We start from the raw sequence: 12,592 nt of genomic DNA, 5'->3' as shown, positions 1-12,592 counted from the left end.
ATGATTTTAATGTTAACTGCAAATTGTGGCTTTCTTTTTAAATGACTTATATACTACTTCGTATATGATAGTTATTAAATGAGTTAATATTTTCCAAAATATTTTTCTTTTAATACCCAAAACTATCTGATTATTATTTTTTTAAGCTTAAGTTAGTAAATGACCCTAATCACTCTAAAAATGAGGAAGTCATCTCCTCATTCCCTTTTCTATTCTTGATGCGTGGCTAGTGGAGGAAGTGCCACCATTTGCATTGTTGTCAATAGGTAATCAATTACACCTAACCCATTGATACTTTCCATATTCCAAATGAGCTCTTGATCTTTGTAATCTAGTTTTACATATTTCTTTTATCAATCCTAATTAGCTTTGGTTACTGCAAGAACCACCACCATCCGCCGGTATTTCTGCCGCTAGAAACCACCACAAACACATTTTGACAAATACCCTTGCCACTCATGTTATATCCCTCTATTACTTCTCGCTTTTGTTTGCTAAAATATCTCCATTATTCGGTTGTTTTTAGACATGAGTTCCTTCATGAGAATTGTAGCTCTTGAAAAGTTAACCAATTTAGACTCACGAATTACTCGATTCGAAACCCTGGGCTAGGAGATATGGTCTTCTGAAATCGAATTGTTGCTGATGTTGATATTCCGTTTTATTGCGTTGTGCTTCTCAAACCAAACCTTATGTCCTCTTATTTCAAAGGTATAAATAGCCTAATCATCTCTTCTTTCTCATTTGTGTCGATTATTAAGGCCAAAAGTTCTTGGTTAGTTGGAAAAATATATTCAAATTTGCTTGATTGATTAATTGAAATCAGAAACCAATTAATATTTCCAAGGTTTTTCTTGTTTGATTTTGCGATAAAGATTTATTAATTCCTATCATTATTATTGGAGGTGATTCTATTTTGGAGAATGGTCGATTATAAATGGGATTTCAATTAGTATTGTAGTAGAGCTATTGTTTGGCTAAGTAAGACTAGAATAAAGTTTGGTTTAGATTTGTTATTCGAATTAGTATTGGTGGATGATCAATTACTTGTTATTTTTTTGTGAGGTGGTATATGAAGAGTAATTGAGGAGATTAATTCAAGTTAAGATGGTGATCAAGTCTATGATTCTATCTTGGAGGTTGTATGTTTTTGTTCTTGAATTCATTAAGGAAATGATAAGCATTATTTGAGGTAACTTTTATGTTCAGCAAAATATATTTGTGCCCGTGTGTGTTTGAATTTATTCTTTATTTTATATGATCATATATCCATGGCCATGAATATCATGAACTGCATTTATATTGGATTGTTAATAAATTTGATTGATATTGTGAATTGTTTATGGTATTGTTCGGAAATAATTTGTCTATTGAAATAGATTTCGAAATGATATTGTAATTAAAAATGTGATTCGTATTTGTTTTGCTGGCATTGGATTATGAACGGATATGGAAAAGTGGTCAAGGTACAGGCGGAGGAAAGATCCTAAAAAAAAATTAAGCTAAGATCGGAATGGTCGAATATAAGTAATGTGTTGTGTTTGAAATTAAAGCAAGACCGGAATGGTCGAATATACGTATAAGTTTGTTCTGTGATAATTAAGCTACTCTGCATCCAAAGTCTGTCCCTGCCACTGATTTGTGAAGGGAATGATCAATGCCAGCTATACATTTTTAAAGTTACCAAAGTCTATTTCCGAACAATTAAGTTATGTTTTGAAAACTCTTTGATCAAATGGTTTGTAATAAAAACGTTTTGACGGGCTGAAGTAAAGTTTACGAGTTTTCCACTCATTTTGGAATTTTTGTTTGTTTGCATTCTTCTTTTGTTAAACAGGTTTGTGGAGGCTTAAGCTGAATTCAAATGGAGCTTGATTGTACTCAATGGATTTAAATTATGTGTTATATATTAAGGTTGTATTCATTTAGTATATGAATTGTTGTAAGTTTAATTGTGAGGTGAAAGGTTTATTATTTATTCAAGGATTATTCATTTGAGTTATTTAAGGTTGTTTTGTGGGCCCATAACCCACAGGTCCAGGATCGAGTTTAAGATTTAAGGTTAATTATTCCACTGCGTGTTAAAGGTTAATTGTGATCATTAAGGGTTAAGTGTTGTTTATTAACAGCTCGAAAGAGCGGGCTGTTACATACTTGGTGCGAGAAGGGTGTGGCTGTGGCAGAGCTGGGCGAATCCCTCGGGCGATCTCGCGGTACGCCACACGCCCAGACTAGCATCAGTTGGGTCGGTGCACTGAGCAGCGATGCGAGGCCCCAACGAGCGAGTTGGGCGTGCCATCGCGCGCTGGGCGTGGCGATCTAGCAAGGCAACGACAACTCAATGGGTAGTCGGATTAGCACCAAGATGAGCACTAGAAAGTAAACTGTGGCAATGTTTAAGAACACCGTGGGTGTCCCAGTATGCCACACGCCTACGAAACATAGAGTCGACACACTTCCGATACAAATGTGGATCATCCCAAAAGTACCGCTTGTCATCATGGTAGAACTTCTTACGTTGTTGATAAGTGAATTCAGGAGGATGAGAGCCACCAACACAATAATTTGCAACGTCTGCAACCTATGGGGATTGAGTAGACACAGAGAATAGATGATCCCCAGGAATGAATCATTGAAAGGCCTGTCTGTGCTAGATTGAAACTTCAACAAAGATAGGTGATCTACAACAACATCTCAACACCCTTCTTATCCCTAATCTCCAAATCAAACTCTTGGAGAAGAATAATCCATCGAATAAGTCTCAGTTTGGCCTCTTTCTTGGCCAACAAATACTTGTGGGCGGCATGACCAGTGTGGAAAATGACTTTCGAACCAACAAGATAGGTCCAATATTTGTCAAGAGCATAAACAACCGCAAGGAGCACCTTCTCAGTAGTGGAATCTTTCATCTGCGCTCCATCAAGGTTTTGATTTCATAGTAGATGGCATGCACACCTTGTTCTTTCTCTGGCCAAGCACTGCTCCAACAGCATAATCACTAGCATCACACATAATTTTGAATGGTAAATCCCTATCCGGAGGATGAATGATTGGAGCAGTTATCAATGCTTTCTTAATCTTGTCAAAAAGACTCCAAACAAGCATCAGTGAACTCAAATGTGGCATCCTTGAGCAATAATTAAGTGAGAGGTTTTGCAATTTTAGAAAAATATTTTATGAAACGGCGATAGAAACCCACATGTCCGAGAAAACTCCTAACTTCCTTGACATTCAAGGGAGGGGAAATTTTCTCAATCGTCTCAATTTTTTTCCCTTATAACCTGGATGCCACGCTCAAAAATAAGATGACCAAGTACCACTCCTTCATTGACCATGAAGTGGAACTTTTCCCAGTTCAATAACAAATTCACTTCAGAACAACATTTAAGCACTTAGAAAGATTATGCAAACATACATCAAAGTCAGAACCATATATGCTAAAATCATCCATAAATACCTCTATGGTATCCTCCATGAAGTCAGAGAAAATGGTCGTCAAAAATCTTTGAAATTTAGCAGGGGCGTTGCACAAACCGAACAACATTCTGCGGTATGCAAAAGTTCCATAAGGACATGTGAACGTCGTTTTCTCCTGGTCTTCTAGGTGAATGGGAATCTGAAAGAAATCTGAATATCCATCCAAATAATAGAAAACGTTGTGTTTTGTTAATCGTTCTAGCATTTAATCCATAAAGGGGAGGGGAAAGTGATCCTTCAAGGTGGTCGTATTCAACATGCGATAATTTATACACATACACCAACCTGTAACAACACGAGTGGGGATAAGCTCATCCTTATCATTCTTAACAACTATTGTATCCCCCCTTCTTGGGAATAACTTGCACCGGGCTCACCCACTTAGAATCTGAGATAGCATAGATGATGCCCGCATAAAGTAGTTTCACTACCTCTTTTCTCACCACATCTTGCATATAAAGATTCAAACCACGACGTGGCTGGATGTGAGGACGGTGATTTGATTCCAAATTAATACGATGCATACAAAAGTTGGGACTAATTCCCTTGAGACCATCAATGTTATACCTGATTGCCTCTTTGTGCATACGAAGCACGGTCAAAAGCTTAGAAAGATGGCTGTCATCGAGTGCAGCATTAACAATCACAGGAAATTCTTCATTATCATCACAAAATGCAAATTTAAGGTGGGATGGTAATGGTTTTAGTTATACCATCGTTACGTATGGCTCGGAAGTAGAGTAAACAGTTTCCAATACCTCAAAACCATCGACCTTCTCAGCTTCAATTCCATCTAAATCCGAGATCAAGGAATCAATCTCACTATCTCCTTCTCATTTTGGGCTTCCAAGGTAAGGACCTCCAACAATGGATCATAATACATCATTGTAGGAATGTTGTCTAGAGAAACCTCTTCTACAACATCGATCCTGCAACAAGTATTTCAAGCATCGGAGACTTCATAACATTGGTTAGGTTAAAAGTAACAGTATCATCAGCAACACTCAAAGTAAGAGATCCAGAATTGACATCAATAACAACACCTGCAATACATAAAAATGGTCTACCCAAAATTATGGGATTCGACTATCCTCCTCCATATCTAGCACCACAATATCAACAAGAATAAAAAATATCCCCACCCTGATAGGAACATTCTCCAAAATACCCAAAGGGTAACTTATAGAACGATCTGTCATTTGCAAAGTGATTTGTGTACATTTTAATTTTCCCATATTCAACCTATTACGACAGAAAGGGGCATGGCTGTGAGGGGGTCGAAAAAGCACGAGGCTAATGCGTGACCTCGTCCCTCGTGGGCGTGACTGAAGGAAATAATGCCCTTGGTCCAAGTATGCATTCAATGTTAAGTCTAATAAATGCGGTTCAGTATTAATTAACAAGTTAATAATTCAGTGAGATCAAGTGAGCTGAATGCCTAGCTAGAGGCCGCTTCAGTTCAAGTGGAATTAATGATATTAATCCACAACTTACTCTTGACTGAACCCGTAGGGTCACACAAATAGTACGTAAACGGATCAAGTATTTAATGGCATTAAATACTCCATCTATGGATATTCGGAATCGACGGATCTTGGTTTCAGTGGGAGCTGAGATCGTCACAGGCAAGAAATGAATACTCCGGAAACGATGATATTGCCGGAAACGGAAATATGGATCGTATCGGAAATATAAATATTATCCAAGTCGTAGATGTTGCCGGAAACGGAAACATGGTACGTATCGGAAAATATTATCGGAAATGGAAATATTGCCGGAATCGGAAATATTGCCGGAAACGGAATTATTGTCAGAATCGGAAATATTATCGGAATCGGAAAATAATTCCGGAAACGGAAATATTAAATATTTGTTCAAAACGGAAATTAATTCCGGAATCGGAAATATTAAATATTGTTCGTATCGGAAATGAATTCTGGAATCTGGAATTTAATCGGAAGCGTATCGTACGAATTAGCATCGGACGAGGCCCGCTAGACGAAGGCCCAGCACGAAGCCAGGCCATCGTCCAGCGAGCCACACGCACCATCGCACGCCAAGCCTCGACCAGGCCCAGCGCAAGGCCAGGCCCAACCAAGGCCTGGGGCGCGCGCGCAGAGCACAGCAGCAGTGGGCCGAGCGCTGTGCGCCTAGTGTGGGCCGCAAGGCTTGCGCGGGTGTACGGTGCTCGTGCAATGCTCGTGCGGGAATCCTAAAGCAATCGGGATTCGAAATATGATTAAATCCTAAAACTATTAGATAATGATTATTTAATAGAGTCCTAGCAGGATTCTAATTAAACTAATTAATATCCTAATAGGATTATAATTCCTTTTCAATACCTCTATAAATAAGTGCCTAGGGTCATAATTTATAGATACAATTGATGTATTCAAAGGGTAAGTTTTTGAAAGAAAAATCAGCCATACACTTGCAAACACAATAGCCGAAATTCCTAGTAACCTTAAGGGCGATTCTAGTTGGTCTAACTTGAGGCGGATGCGGACGTACTGTGGACTATCTACGGACGGACGACATTTGGAGTCCTAAAGACTTGTTCTTGTTCGGTTCGGGCGCAGCTAGGGAGGGCACGCTACAAAGTGTATGCTCCTAAATTATGCTAAATGATTATGTGTAAATAATATGTTTCCTGGCATTAAGGTTTTCCGCATGATTTATGTTTTGTCATATGTATCATAATCTAACAGTGGTATCACGAGCCTCTTATTATTTTCATAATCTAAATTGCATAAACATGGTTAAATATTACAAATTTGCAAGGAATTAAAAGGGGTGATTAATTTTCGTAATTGTTAATTAATTGCAAATTGCGTTTATTTAATTATATGTACGGAGTTTTTCGGCAGTTTCTTCGTTACTCATCCAAATCGAGTGATTTTTGTGTCAATTCCGCATGTAAAAGGCATTCTAAAATTTTGACAAAATTAGTATTTTTTGGCCAAATCCAGAATTCTCAAATTCGAAGCCTAACTATGACTTTTCGGAGGTTTTACTTTTTCGAACGCAAAATTTTGTAAATTTAAGATGTTAAATTAAATATTTGCGATTCTTGTTGTTAAATCTTGAATTTTTGATTGACCTACTGTATATGTTTAACAAGTTTGAATGCCTAGCCTTGTTAATTATGCAATCTAATTTGTAATTATGATTAATTTGTTGAAAATTGGAATAATTTAGAATTAATTTGATTTTCATAATTAGTTAATAATTTAATTAGATACCAATGATTAAAAACCACCATAAAAATTGTAAATTTGTGTTAAATTTTAAATTTTTATGACCTAGACTTGAATCCATGTTAATCGGAAATCAATTAATTAATAAATTGTCGATTTTTCGCCCTAAAATTATGAAATTAATATGATTTATTAATTTGTCATTAATTTTGAAAATAAAATTTTTAATTTTTATGCGATTCGCTCATATAACTTGCACGCACAAAGCAATGGACGCTACGTGTTACCCTTAAGGGGTGTTGTATAGTGCGGGCAGGCGACGACGAGCAAGGGAGCTCGTCGCCCATGCGGTACGAATGCAATGAGCAAGGCTATGGTGCACGAGCACAAGGCAGCAGCCCTGCCTTGTGTCGTGTGCTGTGTGCGATGGGCGAGTGGGCAAGGGCGAGAGTAAGGCAGCGAGCAGTCGCGTGCAACGCGCACTGCCTCGCGCAGCGATCGAAGCCTCGTGCGCAGCGAGCGCTGGCTCGCGTGCGACGAGCGCTACGACTGCATCGAAGCCTCGCGCGCAGCGAGCGCTGGCTCGCGTGCGACGAGCGCTGGCGCGCGCCCAGCGATAGTGAGCAGCGAGCGTGCTTCGATGATGCCTTGCGATGGTGAGCGGCAGCAGATGCGACGCAGCACATAGGCTGCGCGCACATGGCTAGCGATGGCTGCGTGCGTGTGGCCTATGGCTGTGCGTTGCATGGTGATGTTGCGTACCTTGTGTTACGATTAGATCGTTTTAAAATTTTAATTTGAAATTTTCAGTTTATGTAATTTTAATTAATTTTAAAATTAATAATTTAAATTATTTTCTTGGATTTTAATTTTGAATATTATAATTGTAATAAATTTCATTTATTCTAATTATTTTACTAAAATTAAAATCATGAATTAATTTAAATACGACTGAAAATAAATTAAATATGTGGATTCAATTATAAATTTATATGAGCTTTAAATTTTAATTAAATTTGTATGTTTCTGGTTAGACTAGAAATACATTTTTATGTTTAAAATTAGTAAAGCATATGAATTTATTGGTTTAAGTGGGAGCCCTTTTAGTCATAAACTCTTGATTAGGTCTACAAATCCTTAAGGTTAAAACAACTTGATTAGAATTAATAAGGACTAAATAATTTGTAGATTATTGGTGCCCTTCATTAATTGCTGCAAATATTTATGTGATGCATAACGTGTTTTACTAACCAGCTACGTGGGCCATTCATGATAATGAATGGGTGAATGGTATATATTGTATATGTACTGTTTTGCAGGTTATGAAGTGACTAGTATGGCCCAAATAGGATAGAAAATATGGTCTGCGTACCATTAATTTGAATGTAATTGGTCTAAAGTACCAAAATTATTTTTCAATTCAAATATGGTCTGTGTACCATCAAATAGTTGTAATTAGTTTAATTATAGCTTATCCTATTTGAAGAAAATGGTGCCTCCCACGGAGATTTTCGAGACGGACTTTAAAGTTGAAGCTTCAAGATAAAGTCGGGCCATACTAGATCACATTTATCTTATGCATGCTTTAAGTTATTTATTGCTTTAAATATGTCTTAAATATGCATGAGATTGTGGCTTGATTATGTTGCATGATTAAGGATTTTATGTCACTTAAAATTTAACCAACATAGTAAGAGCCTTAAGTTCCAAACTTAAAAAATTGAGTTAAAAGGTGCCATGCCAAAATATACACTTGCTTGGATATCCTTTACATCAATCTAGTAATAGTTTTCGCTCAGCGAGGTGTTACTTATTGGTCCTAAAGGGGCAAGGTACACAAATAATTGTGAGTACATGTTAGTTTTGGTGAAACTCAACGATATAAGTAAGGAGTCCTTTTATGTCGTGGCAAAATCGATAGGTTTACCTAATAAGTTCTTAGACGTGCCTATCAACCAAGAATAGTTTCTAGACTATTAGCAAAAGGTTTTTGCTTACCTAAGATGTTTTAGGATTGAGTCGACAAACTGTGCTTAATTCTTCAATGGATTTTAGGATCTTGGAATCATTTTATTCACACCTGCCGGAACACATAACTTGAATAAAATCTTAATGAACATTGAATTATGCATGTATTCTAGAATTTAAGTTTATTAAGAGAAACTGTGAATGGTTATTTATTTGTTTATTCTTTTCAATTGTAGTTTTAATTATGGCAAACAACAATTCATTCAACATTCGATCAATTCTCGAAAAGGAGAAGTTGAGCGGGAAAAACTTCCTTGACTGGCAAAGGAACTTGTAAATAGTTCTTATGCAGGAAGAAAAGGAGTATGTCCTGGAAGAGGCGATGCCCGAAGCCGCAGGCGACGGGGTCATTCAGGCAGCCCTCAATCGTTGGATTGATGCCAACAAGGATGTGAAATGTCTAATGCTCGCCACCATGAGTGAAGATCTGCAGAAAACGTTCATCAACTCAGATGCTTTCACGATCATCAGTGAGTTAAAGAACATGTTCCAAGATCTGGCTCGAGTCGAAAGATTCGAGACTCATAGGCAAATTCTTGAGACCAAGCTTAAGAAAGGCGAGCCTGTAAGTCCACATGTTCTCAAAATGATTGGACTCATTGAGAATATGAGTCGGCTGGATCAGCAATTCTCTCAGGAAATGGCTATAGACACCATCCTCCATTCTCTTCATAGCGGGTATGATCAGTTCAAACTGAACTACAATATGAATAGTCTGGACAAAACGCTCACTGAGCTTCACGGTATGCTGAAGACCGCTGAAAAGACGCTCAAAAGTGATAAGCAAGATGTGCTTATGGTGCATGGGGGCAAGTTCAAGAAATCTGGAAAGAAGAGGAATGCTAAGAAAGGTGGCAACAAGGCCAGCCAGACTAAGCAACCAGCTGGCGCCAAATCTGAAAAGAGGAAGGTCAGTCAACCCACTTCTGAATCCGAATGCTTCTACTGCAAGAAGAAGGGGCATTGGAAGAGAGATTGCTTGAAGCTAAAGGAAGATCAGAAGAACGGAACAGTCGTTCCATCTTCAGGTATTTTCGTTATAGACTGTATACTTGCTAATTCAACTTCTTGGGTATTAGATACAGGTTGTGGCTCACACTTATGTTCCAATCCACAGGGACTAAGAAGAAGTAGAAAGTTAAGAAAGGGTGAAGTCGACCTACGAGTGGGAAATGGAGCACGGATTGCTGCATTAGCTGTAGGAACTTATTATTTGTCGTTGCCCTCTGGGCTAGTTTTGGAACTGGAAGAGTGTTTCCATGTTCCAAGTCTTACTAAAAACATCATTTCTGTTTCTTGCTTAGATGCTAAGGGATTTTCCTTTTTAATAAAAGACAATAGTTGTTCGTTTTATTTTAAAGAGATGTTTTATGGATCTGCTAGATTAGTCAATGGACTTTATTTATTAGATCACGACAAACAAGTTTATAACATAAATACCAAAAAGGCCAAAAAGGATGATTCAGATCTCACCTATCTGTGGCATTGTCGATTAGGCCATATTAACTTGAAACGCTTAGAAAGACTTCAAAAGGAAGGAATTCAAGAACCATTTGACTTAGAGGATTATGGTAAATGCGAATCATGTTTACTTGGCAAAATGACAAAGCAACCTTTCTATAAAGTTGGAGAAAGAGCAACTGAACTATTGGGTTTAATCCATACAGATGTATGTGGACCAATGAGTACAAATGCTAGAGGTGGTTCAGCTACTTTATCACTTTCACTGATGACTTCAGTAGATATGGTTATGTCTACCTAATGAAGCATAAGTCTGAATCCTTTGACAAATTCAAGGAATTTCAGAGTGAAGTAGAGAATCAATTAGGCAAGAAGATTAAGGCACTGCGGTCTGATAGAGGCGGTGAATATCTGAGCTATGAATTTGATGACCATCTGAAAGAATGTGGAATTCTGTCAGAATTGACTCCTCCTGGAACACCACAATGGAATGGTGTGTCGGAACGGAGGAACAGAACCTTGCTAGACATGGTCAGGTCAATGATGGGTCAGGCCGAACTTCCAATAGAATTTTGGGGACATGCACTAAATACAGCTGCACTCACTATAAATAGAGCTCCGTCTAAAGCTGTCGAAAAGAGTCCATATGAGTTATGGTTTGGAAAGCCTCCAAATGTGTCTTTTCTTAAGATTTGGGGATGTGAAGTATACGTCAAACGATTAATTTCAAACAAACTTCATCCGAAATCTGACAAATGTATCCTTGTGGGCTATCCAAAGGAAACAAAGGGGTATTACTTCTACAATACATCTGAGAACAAGGTGTTTGTTGCTCGAGATGGTGTCTTTTTGGAGAAAGATCACATTTCCAAAATGACAAGTGGGAGAAAAGTAGACCTCGAAGAAATTCGAGTCGAACAACAAACTCTAGAGAATGCTCAAGATGACATTCAGGATGAAACTCAGAGATCTTTAGAAGAATCTGGTGAGAATCATGGTCAATCTAGAAATGTTACCCCGCGTAGATCGCAAAGATATAGATCTCAACCGGAAAGGTACTTAGGTATTTTGACGAACGAGAGCTATGACGTTCTATTACTTGAAAGTGATGAACCTGCGACTTACAAACAAGCTATGACGAGCCCTAGCTCCAAGCAATGGCAAGAAGCCATGCAATCTGAATTAGACTCCATGTCTGAAAACCAAGTATGGGATTTGGTCGATTTTCCAGATGGCTACCAAGCCATTGGAAGCAAATGGGTTTTCAAACTGAAAAAGGACAAGGATGGGAAACTTGAAGTTTTCAAAGCTAGATTGGTTGTAAAAGGTTACAGGCAAGTCCACGGTGTGGATTACGATGAAACCTTTTCACCAGTTGCAATGCTAAAGTCTATTCGGATAATGTTAGCAATCGCTGCATATTACGATTACGAAATATGGCAGATGGATGTCAAAACCGCTTTCTTAAACGGCGTTTTAACAGAAACTGTGTTCATGACACAGCCTGAAAGTTTTGAGGATCCAAAGAATGCTAAAAAGGTATGCAAGCTAAAGAAATCAATCTACGGATTGAAGCAGGCATCAAGGAGCTGGAATATACGTTTTGATGAAGCAGTCAGTGACTTTGGTTTCATCAAGAACGCAGACGAATCTTGTGTATACAAGAAGGTCAGTGGGAGCAAAATTGCTTTTCTAGTATTATATGTCGACGACATATTACTTATCGGAAATGACATTCCTATGTTGAACTCTGTCAAGATTTGGCTTGGGAAATGTTTTTCGATGAAGGATCTAGGAGAAGCACAATACATATTGGGCATCAAGATTTACAGAGATAGATCTAAAAAGATGATTGGACTTAGTCAAAGCACTTATATCAATAAGGTGCTTGATAGGTTCAAGATGGCAGACTCCAAGCGAGGCTACCTACCCATGTCTCATGGAATGACTCTAAGCAAGACTCAGTGCCCAAAAACACTTGATGAGCGTAGACGAATGAATGGGATTCCATATGTATCATTGATTGGTTCAATAATGTATGCTATGATATGTACACGCCCGGATGTTGCGTACGCACTCAGTGCTACGATCAGATACCAGTCAGACCCAGGAGAGGCACATTGGACTGCTGCCAAGAATATTCTGAAGTACCTGAAAAGGCACAAAGATGACTTCCTGGTCTATGGTGGAGATGATGAATTAACTGTTAAAGGCTATACGGACGCAAGTTTCCAAACCGACAAAAATGATTTCAGATCACAGTCTGGGTTTGTCTTCTGCCTCAACGGAGGTGCAGTAAGCTGGAAAAGTGCTAAGCAAAGCACCATTGCGGATTCTACAACTGAAGCGGAGTACATTGCTGCACATGAAGCAGCAAAGGAAGCTATATGGCTAAGGAAGTTCATAGGTGAACTAAGTGTAGTCCCCTC

This window comes from Spinacia oleracea, chromosome 5 (genome assembly GCF_020520425.1).
Source record: "Spinacia oleracea cultivar Varoflay chromosome 5, BTI_SOV_V1, whole genome shotgun sequence".
NCBI lineage: Eukaryota > Viridiplantae > Streptophyta > Magnoliopsida > Caryophyllales > Amaranthaceae > Spinacia > Spinacia oleracea.
Note: the sequence above shows the minus strand (reverse complement) of the source record.